This window comes from Mytilus edulis, chromosome 10, assembly GCF_963676685.1.
Source record: "Mytilus edulis chromosome 10, xbMytEdul2.2, whole genome shotgun sequence".
NCBI classification, from domain to species: domain Eukaryota; kingdom Metazoa; phylum Mollusca; class Bivalvia; order Mytilida; family Mytilidae; genus Mytilus; species Mytilus edulis.
Genome location: NC_092353.1, coordinates 52,339,797 through 52,357,133, shown reverse-complemented (window position 1 = coordinate 52,357,133; position 17,337 = coordinate 52,339,797). Strand labels below are relative to the sequence as shown.

The 17,337-nt window shown below is 33.2% G+C and overlaps 1 long non-coding RNA gene across 1 annotated transcript; it reads left to right on the top strand.

Annotated features, from left to right (window-relative positions):
- The first annotated feature begins 5,134 nt into the window (after window positions 1-5,134).
- LOC139491459 (uncharacterized) lies at window positions 5,135-16,431 on the top strand. The gene is made up of 3 exons (XR_011656547.1): window positions 5,135-5,160; window positions 12,872-12,948; window positions 15,680-16,431. It is a non-coding gene; the product is annotated as an uncharacterized lncRNA (long non-coding RNA).
- Window positions 16,432-17,337: the final 906 nt, after the last annotated feature.

Genomic DNA, 17,337 nt, shown 5'->3' with positions numbered 1-17,337 from the left:
TTAGATACTTTTATGAGAATAAAACAGCTCCAAATAGCCAGTTTAAGTGGACTTTACATTTTGGGAATGAACTACCATGGGAATACATTTGGGAAACTTTAAATAAGAATTTAGCTAACAGAAAAACTAAACAACATCAATGGAAGTTACTACATAATATAATTTACACTGAAGAAAAATTACAAAAAATGAATCGCTCAAACGGGAAGTGTCACTTTTGCAATGAAAACGAATCACTTTTTCATCTTTTTATTTATTGTAAACTGGTGGAAGACGTTTGGCGGGAATTTTTTGAGAAAATATGGGAATTTTGTTCAAAATTAAATATCGAAAAATTACAAAAATCGGAAACAAGTATAATTTTTGGGGTCATTAATGCAGATGCATCTTATACCCAAATTTTAGATACGGTGCTTCTAATCACGAAATGGGTTATCTGGAAAACTAGAAATATCGCAAAATATCAAAAGAAAGGGATAAGTAAATCGGTGATTTTAAATATGATAAAACATGAAATGCAATTTTTGCTCAAATGTCTTAAACCAAATACGAAAAACGAAGCCTTTTCTACTATGTGTGACATTTTTTGTATATAAATATATATTTTGCGTGGTCAGGTCAGTGCAGTGACATCTTTGATACTGATTATACCCCACGCAACGAAGTTGCAGAGGGTATAATGTTTTTGACCCGTCCGTCCGTCCGTCCGTCCGTCAGTCCGTCCGTCCGTCCGTCAGTCCGTCCGTCCGTCAATCCGTCCGTCCGTCAGTCCGTCAGTCCTGTTTCTTGTCATCGCAACTCCTCTCAAACCACACAACAGAATTTCACGAAACCTTTTCAGATAATAAGGACATACTATGTAGTTGTGCATATCGACGGGAAATTGCGATTCAATTTTTTTTCTAGGAGTTACGCCCCTTTGAACTTATTTACTTTAATGTACTACTGCAACAGTTTGTCATCGCAACTCCTCTCAAACCACACAACAGAATTTCACAAAATCTTTTCAGATAATAAGGACATACTATGTAGTTGTGCATATCGACGGGAAATTGCGATTCAATTTTTTTTCTAGGAGTTACGCCCCTTTGAACTTATTTACTGTAATGTACTACTGCATCAGTTTGTCATCGCAACTCCTCTCAAACCACACAACAGAATTTCACGAAACCTTTTCAGATAATAAGGACATACTATGTAGTTGTGCATATCGACAGTAAATTGCGATTCAATTTTTTTTCTAGGAGTTACGCCCCTTTGAACTTATTTACTTTAATGTACTACTGCAACAGTTTGTCATCGCAACTCCTCTCAAACCACACAACAGAATTTCACGAAACCTTTTTAGATAATAAGGACATACTATGTAGTTGTGCATATCGACGGGAAATTGCGATTCATTTTTTTTTTCTAGGAGTTACGCCCCTTTGAACTTATTTACTTTCATGTACTACTGCAACAGTTTGTCATCGCAACTTCTCTCAAACCACACAACAGAATTTCATGAAACTTTGTAGATAATAAGGACATACTATGTAGATGTGCATATCAACAGGAAATTACGGTTCACTTTTTTTTCTAGGAGTTATGCCCCTTTGAACTTATTTGCTTCAATGTACTTCTGCAACAGTTTGTCATCTCAACTCCTCTGAAAACACACAACATAATTTCATGAAATTTTGTAGATAATAAGGACATACTATGTATATTGACAGGAAATTATTATTCAATATTTTTTCTTATACTTATTTAATTTCTCCAATGACAATGTGGGGACGTGGGGTATGTGAGCGTGCTCACTAAGGTTCTTTTAATTGAATAATAATATGTACACTGCTCTCAACTCCCTGCACGTAATTTCTATTGTGTATGTAATTCATGTATATCATCTAATTGTAACAAGTCATGTTGTATCAACAGGTTCATTTTATAAACAAATATTTACTCACCATATCTTTGAAATAAATCCTTTTTGGAAATCAAAATCATTAATCCATTTTTTTATGAATGAACTACACATCCCTTGAACAAATCGCATGTGGTAAATGATCACTCGACCAGAAATTAATAATCTTTTGATTTTCATTTATTCGTATTATGTTAACATTCCCTCGACAGGCGAAGCCTGTTAGCCTTGTTATACATGTTATAACCAGTTTGATATTGATCATGAGTTGGGAAATCAAGCATCATTTAAAAAAAAACTTGTTAATAATGGGAAATAAGTATGTTTGTATATAGTTACAAATATAAGAGACAATCCTTGTCTTCGGGTACAGGTACAATGCTCAATCCAGAAATATATGTTCAAACTCAATAAAGTATTGTTTTTATACAATTTGTTTAATCACGATTTCGACTTTTCAGTGAACCTCTGTATGGTCCAATGTCTTGAATATTCATGTTTGGAAAAAAAACAATTGCTTTGGAAATATTCTCCCATCAAATTGTATGATGACTTCCAAAAAAAGCCGACATTTTCAATCTGAATAATCAGAAATTGATTTTCATTGAAAGGTCAGATTTATAAAGACATTTTATTAAAATAGAATGTGTTTCACCAATTATACTCATATCGAATTTGCAATTCATGTTAATGACTTGACTTTTAAAAAGTAAAATAAGAAAATACAGTTTCGAGTTAAGAAAACATTCAACAGGGACATTTGATTGCATAAATGTGTCAATTTCCCAGCATTTCAAAACATTTTGTTAATTTTTCAAATTTATGAAGGATCCTGTTCACCGTGATACACAAGGTGGCAAAAGATACCAGAGGGACAGTCAAACTCATAGATAGAAAATAAACTGACAATGCCATGGCTAAAAAGGAAATGACAACCGGACAAACAATAGTACACATGACAGAACATAAAAAACTAAAGACTAAGCAGCAAAAACCCGACCAAAGATTAGGGGTGATCTCAGGTGCTCTGGAAGGGAAAGCATATCCTGCTTCACATGTGGCACCCGTTGTGTTGCTCATGTTATAACAAACCCGATAAATAGTCTAATTCAGTAGGTCACATTCGTGAAAAGTAAAAAATAGCATTCTGTTACATAAATATTCATATAGAATTATATATCCAACATATAATTTAAGTGAATATATTCTTTATGAAGGTATCTGGTTCTCGTTACCATAAAGTTTAACAACAAAACCGGGACACAAGAATACCAATTTAAGTCGTTTATCAGATGATTTAAAAATTTGAGTGTATTGTGTTTAAAGTCATAAGAAACGAGAGACCGGTGAAAAATAATGTTCTTCCAATTCTTGAACCAATGCATACAAACATCATAAACTTAGTCTTCTGTGCACGAATTTATAATTTTTTTCGTGTAAATTTCGTATAATCGTTAATTTTTTTTTCAATCGGTCAGTGTTGTGAAAATATGGCAGGTAATTAAAGTTCGTGTTTTGAAGCCGAAGTTTAACGATTGTCACCTGTTTGTCAACAATCGACAATTTAATCAACAAAAAAATGGAAATTGAGCACGTGTTTAACATGTAAATTCAGATAATAGTTTATTTTAAGGACATCCATGCGTATTGTTATCACCGGATTTTTACGAGATGGGTCACACTGAGGTCACTTTGCATACGGAAAATATGTCGGGGGAATTGCTTCCTGGAAGGAAGCAATTAAAATAAAATAAACTTCTTTTAATTATGAATAAGTTAAAGAATTTTCTTCAGAAAAAAGTATATGTAAATAAGTTTTATAATGAAAATTATCCATTGAGTGTTAAAAAAACGTATGCATTATTTTTTTTTTTGATTTGAGGTTTCTTATGACTTTAACATTACTTTTGGCAACCATTTTGTAAATTAATATTTTTATCCGCAGTTCCTGTAAATAGAAATGAGAACAAAACAGCCCTCCTCACGGTTAATGATAAAAAAAGTTTTAGGAATTTCGGTCCTCAATGCTCTTCAACTTCGTACTTTATTTGGCCTTTTTAACTTTTTTAGATTCGAGCGTCACTGATGAGTCTTTTGTAGACGAAACGCGCGTCTGGCGTATGTACAAAATCTAGTCCTGGTACATGTATCTATGATGAGTTTATTTACAACCACTGGGTCGATGCCACTTCTGGTGGAGATTTATATCCCCGAGGGTATCACCAGCCCAGTAGTCAGCACTTTTTGTGCTGACATGAATTATCATTGATATTGTTATATTTATAAATTACCTGTTTACAAAATTTAGAATTTTTGAAATACTAAGGCTTTTCTACCTCAGGCATAGATTACCTTAGCTGGATTTGGCAAAAGTTTTAGGAATTTTGGTCCTGAAAGCTCTTCAACTTCGTACTTTATTTGGCCTTTTTAACTTTTTTAGATTCGAGCGTCACTGATGAGTCTTTTGTAGACGAAAAGCGCGTTTGGCGTATGTACAAAATCTAGTCCTGGTGTCTATGATGAGTTTCTTTACAACCACTGGATCGATGCCACTGCTGGTGGAGATTTATTTCCCCGAGGGAATCACCAGCCCAGTATTCAGCACTATTTGTGCTGACATGAATTATCATTGATATGGTTATATTTATAAATTAACTGTTTACAAAATTTTGAATTTTTGAAATACTAAGGCTTTTCTACCTCAGGCATAGATTACCTTAGCTGGATTTGGCAAAAGTTTTAGGAATTTTGGTCCTCAATGCTCTTCAACTTCTTACTTTATTTGGCCTGTTTAACTTTTTTAGATTCGAGCGTCACTGATGAGTCTTTTGTAGACGAAACGCGCGTCTGGCGTATGTACAAAATCTAGTCCTGGTATCTATGATGAGTTAATTTACAACCACTGGGTCGATGCAACTGCTGGTGGAGATTTATTTTCCCAAGGGTATCACCAGCCCACGTAGTCAGCAATGTTTGTGCTGACATGACTTATCATTGATATGGTCATATTTATAAATTAACTGTTTACAAAATTTTGAATTTTTGAAATACTAAGGCTTTTCTACCTCAGGCATAGATTACCTTATCTGGATTTGGCAAAAGTTTTAGAAATTTTGGTCCTCAATGCTCTTCAACTTCGTACTTTATTTGGCCTTTTTAACTTTTTTAGATTCGAGCGGTAAAAAAGTTGCCGGTTGAATGTAAACAAATAATTGCGCTCTTGTAACCGTGTTGATGATCGTTGATCACTGACTGTAAGTAGTAGAAGTTGAACTAAAAAAACAGTTTGAAGGTGAGGATGTTTGTTTCATCCACAGACCTGGTACCCGTCACCTATTCTGTAAATTCCACCTTTCTCAGACGAACCACTTCGGTTTGGAAATCCTCAGCTTACCTGACATGCAGCTAGTGACAGGTTAGCTGCGGAACCGTAGCTCTTAGGTCCTTATGTTATTTTTTGACTATTTGCGGACCATAGATCGTCCGCAAATAATCAAAAAATAACATAAGGACCTAAGAGCTACGGTTCCGCAGCTAGTGACAGGTATGAGGAAAATCTGGATTCAGAATATTTTTTGTCATTTGCTTGACCACAATAATGTCAACTGTTCAATGCTTATTAAATAGAGCAATAATTTCTCTTACACAGTTTAAAAAAAAAAACAATTTAAAATTCAGAAATAAAGTTATTCATTAAAACAATACATGTACTACAAAAATATAGACCTATTCAAGTACACCTTTGGCTTAATTAAGAAGTTCCGGGTCAAGTCAGATACCGATACCAATAGTATATTCACCTGTTACCTATTACCTTATCTGTACTTTCCGCATCTGACAGGCGCACCACCAAACGGTGTATTCAGGATTAATATGCTATATATACACAGGTCATAATCACAATTCACAGGGTTGACACTACTAAATTGTCAAATTGTTACCTATTGTAGTATTTTAATCAGTAAGACTTTCTAAGATAACAATATACGAATACTAAAAATTTGGACTAAAAATAAGGCTTATAGGTACAGTTTTCAATTTGTTAGTGGGCATGACGTAAAACAGCGAATCAAAGAATTCAACTTTATTTATAACTAATATAGGACAATGCTGTTGATTAAAAAATACTCCATTCCAGGACCTTTTGTTTCCAAATAATTAATATTACCAATAATTGATAAGTTCCAATTCGACGGGTTCAAACAGAGAGATTTGAAAGCAGAGAAAACTGTGTATCTTATAATCGGCATGACTTTATCAGATGACAATACTAATACTAAAATAAGGCTTGCGCATAGTTATATTATACTTTAATTCAGTCATGGACCTGCGATATCACAGGTGTGTTCTAGTTTAATTTAAAGTTCTGTAGGACTCTTTGTAAACAATAAATGCTGGCATAATTAACATAATACTTATTTTAGTGACTTAATCACAATGAAAATCTGTAATAGATCAACCTAATTAAAAGTCTCTGGTTTTTTTTTTACAAAAATCTAAGCTTTACTTGCATACAACCCCTATTTTCTATTCGTTTTTTTCTTTTTTTTCTACTCTATTCTACCATATATATAGTAACCGCCTTCAACAAAAGTAAGATGTTGTAATTGAGTTAATATTGATGCTTTGAAATTGAAGATTTGAAAGAGTCTACTGAAGTGCAATTTACAATGTTATCCGGTAGTTTAGATCAGGCCATGCAAAAATGATTGTTTGTTTCCCCCATCCCTGCTGGGAATGAAGATGAAAAAAAAAGAAAGAGTTGTTTTGGTTTTAAAATTGTCTGATATTTTTTATAAAGTGTTTAGTTTAAACAATATTTATTCAGATAAATCAACATTTAACAATATTATACAACATGCACCAAAGAAATAATATGTATTATTGAATAGCAATATAATATTTCCAACAAAAAGTAACCAAAGGTTATATATATTATTATGAGCGTGCAATAAATTCCAATATTGCACTAGTGCAATAAATCTTCAAAATTCATGACGTCATGCAATGTCTTTATCTACTGTGGATTCATTGATATTCTTTGGATATCAATTTCGGTGGTTTTCATGGGTACAGGCCTAGGTGAACCACAAATTTAAAAGTTCACAAAGAATAACAAATTTTCTCTATTAGATTGTATGCAGTTAAACTTTGCCAAAACCATGTTCTAAACAAAACAACACAGTGATAATTTAAAGTGTTCAATAAAACATTACTCTGGACTTACTAACTATTATTATTGCATAGCAATATAATATTTCCCACAGATAGTAACCAAAAGTAATTTAAGTGTGCAATAAATCTTCAAAATTCATGAATCTTCGTTTAAACCAATTTTAACTTTCAAATATTATATTGCTATACAATAATAAGGTTATTGCATGAATATTGGGGAATATTGTCCCTTGTAGAACATATTTGATTGCACTCGCAATCTCATGCAATAACGTAATTCTACTCTAGACAATATTCCCCAATATTCATGCAATACATGTAACCCTATAATATTATTTTAATTTATCGGATGCTGTGAAAAAGTGTTCTTCAATTGGACATTATTTCATGAAAAAGTACTATTAAATTCTGTCCTACAAGGTTGACTTTCAATAAGAGGACTTTTTCACAGTGAAAGGTGTCCTTTAAAGGGAGATAATAAAAAATTCACTGATCATTAATTCTGCTAAGGTTTTTTTACCTATTCTGAATCAATTAAAGAAATTGAAAGATCTACTTCAATGGATCACAGCTTATTGGGAACCACAAGCACCAAATCTGAAGAAACTTCTTACATGAACAAAATTCAGTACACAGAAGGTGGCAGAAATACAAAAATGCAGGGATCCCAGATGTGGAATGTGCTAAATGCTAGAAGTGAGACAAAGTAAAACTCTGAAATCAGGCACAGCAATTAAACCAAAATTATAGCATGAACGGGGCCTTTTATAGCTAACTATGCGGTATGGGCTTTGCTCATTGTTGAAGGCCATACGGTGACATATAGTTGTTATTGTCTCTGTCATTTTGGTCTCGTGTGGACAGTTGTCTCATTGGCAATCATACCACATCTTCTCTTTTATATGAACTAAATCATAAAAAAATATTTATTGTGCAACCTGTCCCACTTGTAATCATAAGTACATACATGTAGGTCAAACCAATAGGCCAATTGATAAAGTGAGAGTTCACAAAGTGACAGCAGATAAAGGACCCGTCAATTAGAAACTCTCCATGTTCAGGAACATTTTGACCAATGTTGAAAGGGAAAATTTAAAGTATATCCCTTTTTAGCTCACCTGACCTGAAAGGTCAAGTGAGCTTTTCTCATCGTCTGTGCCGTCGTCGAGCTGCCCCTGAATTGGCAATTTTAAGGAAATTTTGCAGTTTTTGGTTATTATCTTGAACATTATTATGGATAGTGATAAACTGTAAACAGCAATAATGTTCAGCAAAGTAAGATCTACAAAAAAGTCTGCATGACCAAATTGGTCAGTTGACCCCTTAACGAGTGACTGCCCTTTATAGTCAACTTTTGTCAATTTTTTCATAAATTTTTAATTGTAATTTTTACAAAAATCTCTTCTGAAACTTTAAGACAAATTTAACCAAACTTGTCCACAATTATCATTAGGGTATCTAGTTTAAAAAATGTGTCCGATGACCTGCCCGGCGAACCAAGATGGCTGAAAATAGTACATAGGGTGAAATGCAGTTTTTAGCTAAAATCTCAAAAACCAAAGCATTTAAAGCAAATCTGACGAGTTCAATTTGTTCATTAGGGTCAAGGTCTATCTGCCTTGAAATTGCCAGACTAATCAGGCAACCTGTTGTTGGGTTGCTGCCACTGAATTGGTAATTTTAAGAAAATTTTGCAGCTTTTGGTTATTATCTTTAAATTTAATATTATTATAGATAGAGATAAACTGTAAACAGCAATAATGTAAAGCTAAGTAAGACTTACAAATAAGTCAACATCATGATGAAAATGGTCATTTGACCCCTTAAGGAGTTACATGTATTGTCCTTTATAGTCAAACATGTATTGTCCTTTATAGTCAATTTTTAACAATTTTCCTAAATTTTGTAAATCTTGTAAAATTTTACAAAATATTTTAACTACTGGGATAGATTCATGGGTTCATTATAGATAGAGACAATTGTAAGCAGCAAGAATGTTCAGTAGAGTAAGATCTGCAAACACATTACCATCATCAAAACAAAAATTTTGTCATGAATCCATCTGTGTCCTTTGTTATACCCCCGCTTTAAAAAAGGGGGGTATACTGTTTTACCTCTGTCTGTCAGTCCGTCCGTCAGTCCGTCCGTCAGTCCGTCAGTCAGTCTGTCCCATTTTTCTCAGGAACTACACATCCACCCTTTCTGTAATTTGGTATCAACATTTATATATGTCAGCCATACCGTGTGATGCGTTTTCAGATTCATCACTTGACAACTTCCTGTTTACCGAACACTTGTCTGATTTTACACTTGATAGCCAAGTTGAAAATTTTCGTCACATTTTTCTCAGGAACTACAATACAAGGATTTCTGAAATTTGGTTTCAGGATTTATATAAGTCAGCTATACCGTATGATGCGTTTTCAGATTCATCACTCGACAACTTCCTGTTTACCGAACACTTGCATATTTTTACACTATTAATATTATCCACTTGCGGCGAGGGTATCATCAGTGAGCAGTAGCTCGCAGTTTCACTTGTTTATAATGATATGCACATAGACCAAGGTGGGCAACACAGGCTCTTTAGAGCCTTTAGTTTAAGATGTGGACCGAAGATAAAATTCCATGTGAAGCCAAGGAACCCTATTTTCTTGAACTGTATAAACTGACTTTAAATAGGAAGTGAAATTTGGTCCGTAAATAAGATTCCGTAATCAGTCAGGGGACTTACTTAAACAAGTGATTTTCTAAATCACTGATTCAAGTAACATTATTTCCATAAAGGTTGGAAGTTAGAGTTGTCTTTCTTTAATAATCACCTATTTAAGTAGTACAAATTAATCACTAGAAGAAGTGATTTAATTTTATTGTAGCTTTAAATATAGAATACTAATGATCCAGGGACTAATTCATGTAATTATGTTTCAGAACCAACATCTGTGTTGTCTAGGATGACCAGGTCATTTCAGGTGATGACCTTGTACTGAATCTAGGATAATGACATAAAAATCACTTGTTTAAGTATCACACCTCAATTTCCTTCCCAAAAATCACTTCTTTAAGTATCATTTTTTTAATAACTCCCACTAATTTCAACACCCCACAAACAGTGAAATTTTTATTGAGAACAGTAGAATTTTATTACATAATCTGAAAGATGAAACCTTGAACTTCACAGGAAAAATACTCCCACTGCTGTGAAAAATCTTTTAAGAAAGTATCAGTGCATTATGAAAAGCCATTATTATAGCATTTTTTCAACTAAAATAGAATTTTCAGCTAAATCATAGCATCAAAGGCATAAACCTTGCTACTTTAAAGAAGCAAAAAGTTCATATTTTTTAATTTTACTAATTAAAAGATATTGTTTAAACCTATTTGTTTAAAATTTTGAAAAAACTACAAAATCCCAATTTGTGACAAAACCTCAAATTTGCTACTCAAATAAGTGATTTAAAAATCACTTATTTCAGTAAGTCCCCTGACTGGTAATATATACAAACTACCGCATGTTACTATTAGGTAATGTCACAAGTTGTTACTAGTAACGATAACAGTTCTGTCTGATGAACTCTAGGAGATGCGGTGAAAGTGCTAACAGAAACAATGTTTGATTTATAACGGGATTTTTGTCAAGCCTGCAACTTTTGTTGCAGAAAGCTCGACATAGGGATAGTGATCCGGCGGCGGCTATGGCGGCCGCGGCATTAGCTTACTTCTTAAAAGCTTTATATTTTAAAAGGTATAAGACCTGGATGCTTCATACTTTGTATATAGATGCCTCATGTTACGAACTTTCCATCAGTCACATGTCCAATGTCCTTGACCTCATTTTCATGGTTCAGTGACTACTTGAAAAAAAAGTTAAGATTTTTTGTAATGTTAAATTCTCTCTTATTATAAGTAATTGGATAACTATTTTTGGTATGTGCGTACCTTGCAAGGTCCTCATGCCCGTCAGACAGTTTTCACTTGACCTCGACCTCATTTCATGGATCAGTGAAAAAGGTTAAGTTTTGGCGGTCAAGTCCATATCTCAGATACAATAAGCAATAGGTCTAGTATATTCAGTGTATGGCAGGACTGTAAGGTGTACAAGTCCAACTGGCAGGTGTCATCTGACCTAGACCTCATTTTCATGGTTCAGTGTTTATAGTTAAGTTTTTGTGTTTTGGTCTGTTTTTCTTATATACTATATGCAATAGGTCTACTATATTTGGTGTATGGAATGATTGTAAGGTGTACATGTCTAGCTGACAGGTGTCATCTGACCTTGACCTCATTTTTATGGTTCAGTGGTCAAAGTTGAGTTTTTGAGTTTTGGTCTATTTTTCTAATACTTTATGCATTAGGTCAACTATATTTGGTGTATGGAAATATTTTATGATCTATATGTTTGTTACAAAGGTTTTATTTGACCTTGACCTCATTTTCACGGTCCATTGCTAAGTGTTAAGTGTTTGCGTTTTGGTCTGATTTTCTTAATTTATAAGCAATAAGTCAACTATATTTGTTGTATTGAAGAATTTTTAGCTGAACATGTCTGCCTGGCATGGTTCATCTGACCTTGACTTCATTTTCGTGGTTCATTCATGATTGATCAATGTTTCGTTTTCTTGGTTAGTGTTGAGTTTAAGTGACAGTTGTAATAAAGCTTTTTATTTAGGTCTATCAACATAATATCAATGATTAGTAAAGAAGGCGAGACATTTCAGCGTTTGCACTCTTGTTTGTGCTTTTTATTTTTAAGCTATATGTATGTTCTTTGAAAATTTCTTAATACATTATAGGTCATCAAAAATGTGTGTCATTAATATTTACATGTACTTGGGACCTTTTAAATGTTCACAACTGTTCTATTTGCTTAAAAGTAATCTGAAGCAATTTCTAGACATGCTTCTATCATCAAGGTAAAAAGCCTTGTGACCTAAATATTGATTAATCAGTTAAGCTAAAAAAAAAAAATTTCATTAATAAAAAAATTTACAGATGATTAAGTATAAAACAATTATATATCTATTTCAAGGAAACTATAAGAATGTTTAAAATTTAAAAAAGTCACAGAATCTAAATAGAAAAATTGTAACTTTGCATTATTTGTTAAAGGGACACTCAGTGACAGTATGGACTCAGTTCATCATTATGATAGGAGCACATGTCCTGTGCATGCTGTGTATATAGTATAATAGATTTATTATGTCTAGTCTATCTTAAGTTTGGTTAAACTGCCTACTGGGAAAACATTATTACATGTTTACATTCCCAATTACTACTATTAGTCAATTATGTGTGAAAAATGTCAATTTCATGGGTTTTACTTGCTTAAAGACAATAAAAATATAAAATTAGGGTAATATAATATTCCCCAAAAAAAATGAACATTGAGAAGTTCTCACTCTGATACACATTTCAAAGATCAATAAAATCATATATATCTTTTATAAATTAGATGTGAGGACATGATGGGTAATTTATAAACTCTTTCCTTACTTAGAAAAAGCACCTGGTTTCCTTAAGAGCAGAACATTTCAGGGGGAGGATGCAGAGCCTCTATATATTTACTATTCTCCTGGATACTGATTTGTAAACATGTAAAAAATAAGGCAGATAAATCACTCATGTAACCTCAACAACGATAGCGACAAATGTATAATTTTATTTACTTTTTTCAATTTCTCATTGATGTGATGTAAATTTTCTGTTAGAAACTCACACGACTGTCTATCTAAATTAGTGTGACAGTTGCACAAGACTGTTTTATCTTAATTTAGCAGATTTTTTTTCTAGGTGTACAACTGTGCAAGTATTGAACATCAGCTTGAAATGCAATGTGAACCTAAAAGACAGCATAATAATGGACAGATGTAAGTAATGATAAAATAGTCAATGATATGGGAAATGTATGAAATTGTAAGAAAAAAGTAGACAGACATATTATTTTACACCTGTCCCTCCGTCGGTCAGTTAGCTATAGGTCAAAGTACAGCCTTCAACAATGAGCAAAGCTCATACTGCATAGTCATATATATAAGCCCTGAAATTACAATTGTAAAACAATTCAGAACTAATGACCATAATATTAATATACAAATAAAATAACTAAAAACAAATATATGCAACACAGCAACATACAACAACCACTGATTGTCCAGGTTCCTGACTTGGGACAAGCACAGAAGATGGCAGGATTAAACATGTCAACGGGATCCAAGCCCTCATAAAATCATGTATTTTAGATATTCTCCTCAAATAAATCTGATACATGTATATCAGAAATGTAATTAACATCAACCATTGTCAACACTTTTAAAAGTTGTATTTAACTTTATTTGATTTATGCTTATACAAAGAAGATGTGGTATGATTGCCAATCAGACAACTCTCGACAAGAGACCAAATGACACAGAAATTAACAACTTAAGGTCACTGTACTGCCTTCAACAATGAGGAGCCCATACCACATAGTCAGCTATAAAAGGCCTCCAAATGACAAATGTAAAACAAGAAAACAAAAAACTAACTGCCTAATTTATGTACAAAAAATGAACAAAAACAAATATATGTAACACATCAACAAATGACAACCACTGCATTAAAGGCTCCTGACTTGGAACAGGCACATACATTACATTGTACCTTAATATTTTAATTCACATATTGGTATAAAATCTATTATGTTTTTGTACGACCCAAATTTTTTTTTTGGATTGTATAATGGTATGATGTCGTGGTCGTCATCGTCCGAAGACACATTGTTTTCCGGATAATAACTTTAGTTTAAGTGATTAGATCTTTATGAAATTTTCTCAGAAGGTTCAAAGTACCACAAAAGGAAGGTTGGGATCAATTTTGTGGATGATGGTCCCAACTGTTTAGGGATTAGGGGCCCAAAACAAGCATTTTTCTAGTTTCAGGATAATAACTTAGTGTACAAGTATTTAAATTGCTCTGAAATTATACCTCAATGTTGAGACCACACGTAGAAGGTTATGATTCATTTGAGGGGTTATGGGGCCAAAGTTTAGGAATTCAGGGCCAAAAAGGGGCCAAAACAAGCATTTTTATAGAAGCTTCTCTTCTGTTAAGGGGTATGTTAAGGGGCATAAAGAGGGGAGGGGTTAACATTAGAACACTATGGGATTTTATTTAAAAAAAAAATCAAATGACTTGAAAACTGTAAGTGATAAACCCATGTAGTCTTCAGAAATGATCACAGGACAATAAAACAAATCAAATGAAATATAGGGTGAGTCCCTGGGGGAAACCCCCACCCCCTTCAATTTGAGAATGTGCTATTATCTTGTAAACTGTCCAGACCCCCACCCCTAAACCATATATATTCCTGTATGGGACAATAAAACAAATCATATAAAATAAAAGGGAAGTCCCTGGGGGTCACCCCAACTCCTCTTGTTTGAGAACTTGTAAATGATCAAAATCCCCACCCCTAAACCATATATATTCTTGAATGGGACAATAAAACAAATCAAATGAAAGAAATGGGAATTCCCTACGGATCATCCCCACCCCCTCTTGTTTGAAAACTTACTTGTAAATGGTCCAGATCCCCACCCCTAAACCATATATATTCTTGCAAGGGACAATTAAACAAATGAAATGAAATAAAAGGAATTTCTCTGGGGTTAACCCCCACCACTCTTGTTTGAAAACTTGTTAACCATCCAGAACCCCACCCCTAAACCATATATATTCTCGTATGGGACAATTAAACAAATCAAATGAAATAAAAGGGAAGTCCTTCAGGTTTACCCTCACCCCCTCTTGTTTGAGAACTTGTAGCAGTTCAGATCCCTACCCCTAAACCATATATATTCTTGAATGGAACAATTTAACAAATCAAACCAAATATAGGGGGAGACTATGGGGTTACCCCACACCCTTTTGTTAGAATACTTGTAAACAGTAGAGATCCCCACCTCTAAACCTTATATATTCTTGTATGGGATAATAAAACAAATTTATTACATTTGTTACAATGAATTACATTGATTTCCCAGTTAGATAAAAACCGATAGTTTCACATGTGAAATGAACGTGGTTATTTCACTCTCTGACGTCATACAACAAAAAGCGTTGTCAAGACGTTGATAACGTCGGATCAAAACAAATTGTCAATGCGTAGGAAAAAGATATAGTTCCTTACATTTTCTTCGTTAATTTCATAAAAAAAAAACATTTGCCAATGTAATAAAAAGAATAACTAATCGCCGTATTTGAATATCAAAAATAAGACAACTTGTTACCGAACGCCGCTATGGATTAAACTTGTGCTCCGCACTCGTTTAATCCATGCGTCGTTCGGTCACGCGTTGTCTTATTTTTGATATTCAAATACAGCGATTAGTTATACTATAACTAATAAAATATGGGACCATGGAAATGGCTAATTATGGGAGCTTTGTTTGGGAGATTTCATAACAGCATCCTGTTACAATTACTTCTTGTTTATTACATATTTTAGTGTATTAAAGTAATTATACTGCTTTGACCTTTCAAAATTCTTTGAAAGCTCTATCTCTTTAATGGATAAATAAATGAAACTAGTCAAGAACTCAACAGATAATTTTTTTTCAGGTTCTCTGATTGTAAGTACCTGTTGGCCACACACATGAATACTCTCACAGATCCTGCATTCAGCTAAATATCAGAAAAATTAAGAACAAAGGAAAATATGCTGAAACTGTACAGTCACTGGTCAGGATTATTTCAGAAGTGCAATTATAATACAATATATATATGTTACTGGTTAATTTCTATGATTTGTAAATTTAAACAACACACAGAGGCTTTGCATTATTGTTTTACAAGAAAGACACCAAAAGATGCAGTCAACATTTATCATTTTTATCAAAATACGCCCAGGACAAACCATGGGTACACTTAGCTTGAAAGATGGTGCTTTCATACCAAAATTGCCTGGAAGTAAAAGAAATAAAGAACCAAAATTCATGTCAGCAATCAGGGGATAAGATGAAAGAATACAGAATAAGGTACTGTCATGTTCAGTCTTTATAAGAGTCCTGATGCTCTATATATACAAATGTATATGCATTTTGTTATGCCCCGTCATAGCGGTGGGGGCATTTAGTTTTATCCTTGTATGTTTGTACATAATATTAGATTTAAGAAGATGTGGTATGACTCCCAATGAGACAACTCTCCATCCAAGTCACAATTTGTAAAAGAAAAACCATTATAAATAGGTCAAAGTACAGTCTTCAACACATGTACAGAGCCTTGGATCACACCCAACAGTAAGCTATTATTATTTTTAAAAAAATTACTAGTGTGCAACCAGCTTTGAAACATTAAACCAAAGGTTTATTCTATATAAAAAAAAGAAAAAAGAGAAACACTTATAGTGCATGATTTTCTCACTTTGTTGAAGACCCATTGGTGGACTTTGGTTGTTGTCTGCACTTTGGTCGGGTTGTTGACATATTCCCCGCATTTCCATTCTCAATTTTATTAAGAAGTTATTGAACTTTATTCTTTGAAAATGTGATGGAGGTATCATGTGCACAGGGCGAATCTGTTTATTTGTTTTAGTTCACTATAAACTTAAGTTTGCTTAACCTAAACAAAAGCTTTAAGGGGGATCGCAGGCATAAAACAATTTTTGTTTTTAAACATAGAATTTTGCTATTTTTTTTCTAGAAATAAACTTTATATCCTATACTTAAATAGGAAATAAAAGTATAGGGTCACCGTTCATTAAAGCTCACAATCTGCCTTCGAAAGAAGCATGTATTTTTTGCTAAGTATCTTTTACTGTAGAACTAAAACATGTAATAGGACAAAATGTAAGAGGAAAAAAATGTAATTTCAAAATATAAAGAACTAAATTACAGAAATTGCTTAAATTTTACAATAGTACAGCTTATTTTGAGAAAAAATAATGAAAAATATAAGTCACCCATGAGTTGAAAAAGATGTTTCAATTTTAATGCCAAAAAATTGCATTTTTTCATCTAAGGGAGATAATTTAGAGCTTTTTCAGTGGTATAAACATTTCAAAAATCATCAACTTGTGACCGAACGCCGCTATGGATTAAACTTGTGCTCCGCACTCGTTTAATCCATGCGTCGTTCGGTCACGCGTTGTCTTATTTTTGATATTCAAATACAGCGATTAGTTATACTATAACTAATAAAATATGGGACCATGGAAATGGCTAATTATGGGAGCTTTGTTTGGGAGATTTCATAACAGCATCCTGTTACAATTACTT